General features: G+C 33.8%; 1 pseudogene; it reads left to right on the forward strand.

Annotated features, from left to right (window-relative positions):
• Window positions 1-519: 519 nt before the first annotated feature.
• Window positions 520-1,128, forward strand: LOC146995184 (serine/threonine-protein kinase Pink1, mitochondrial pseudogene; annotated as a pseudogene).
• The last annotated feature ends 269 nt before the right edge of the window (window positions 1,129-1,397 follow it).

A 1,397-nucleotide genomic window follows, 5' to 3' on the forward strand; every position in this document is an offset into this window, starting at 1 on the left:
GACGGTATTTGTGAAAAGTGAATGAGATAAATAGTTTAATGGATCCTCTTGCATCAAAACACCTTCCTAGGATCCAGAATCCTGCTGATTTGCCTTCTCGAGGATGTTCCGCTAGACAACTGTTATCAAGCAAATGGGGGGAGGGACCCACTTAGTTATTAGAACCTTCTTCTAACTGGCCTATCACAGAACAAAATTTTGATGAACATTCTAGAGCTAAGGGAAAAAGAAAAACAAAATCTGATGTGCATTCTTCTATCTGTTCTCAAGTTACTCACATACTTGTAGCTGCAAAACTTATGAAAAGAAAAAGGATACAGACATTATGGATCAAGTTGGTACTATTATTTTTTTTCAAGCTATGAGAAAATAATACGGTTGATTGCTTGTATAAAAAGATTTATCATTAATTATCTAAATGCAAATTCTTCGCGAATTATTGGCCAGTTTTCTTTGGGTGAACTGACAAAATATAAAGTCAGGAAAAATAAACTGCGGCTTCATCCAAATAAAGTTGAAATGTATTTTGCTTTTGCTGATCAAACACCTTTGCTTCCTGGTGCCTTCACCAACTATTCACAAGCCTTTCCTATTTGTCTTCTGAGTGATGAATGTGGTAGAAATACGAGTATGACTCTGTTTCTTGTTATGAAGAGATACAATTGTAATTTAAAAGAATATTTGAAAAGAATAGATGTTTCTGGTCACAGAACATTGCTACTGCTTACTCAGCTTTTGGAAGCCCTAGTGCACTTGTTTCAAAATGCTATTACTCATCGAGATTTAAAGACTGACAGTACTTTATTAGATTTCCAGTACGGAGCCTCCTCTCATAGATTTGCTGTAACTGGATGCTCTCTTGAAGGCCTCTATTTGGTTTACAATTCATATGATTCTGAGAAAGGTGGAAATATAGCATTAATGATAACAGAAGTTGTAAATGCTGAAGCAGGTTTTTTTTCAGTGATTGATTATTCGAGATCAGATTTATGGACAGCAGGAACGTTAGCATATGAAATATATGGAGGAGTCAATCCTTTTTGTTCGTTAAATTCTTGTTTGAAAAATCACTCATATGATGAAAGTGATTTACCTCCTCTTCCATCAAAAGCACCACCAGTAATATAGAAATTGGTCAGAAGTACTCTGCATAAAAACCAGTAGTGGATGAGAAGTCAGGACTATCCAAAGACTAGACTTATAAACTTAATGAATATTTGGACTTTAATTTAGTTCGTTTATGTTTTTCCATATAATTATAAGTTTTTCTTTAACATTTCTAGTAGGTTGAGTTGTTTCCCAACAACTTAAGGTGGGAGGATGTTGGATTTCAAATGAATGTAGTTTTTATTTTATATGTGCTTCAATTTAACATTAATTACTTTCCTTTAATTTTT

Source organism: Stegodyphus dumicola, chromosome 10, assembly GCF_044657685.1.
Source record: "Stegodyphus dumicola isolate Sdum_Otavi_A_Nest chromosome 10, ASM4465768v1".
In the NCBI taxonomy this organism is placed as follows: Eukaryota; Metazoa; Arthropoda; class Arachnida; order Araneae; family Eresidae; genus Stegodyphus; species Stegodyphus dumicola.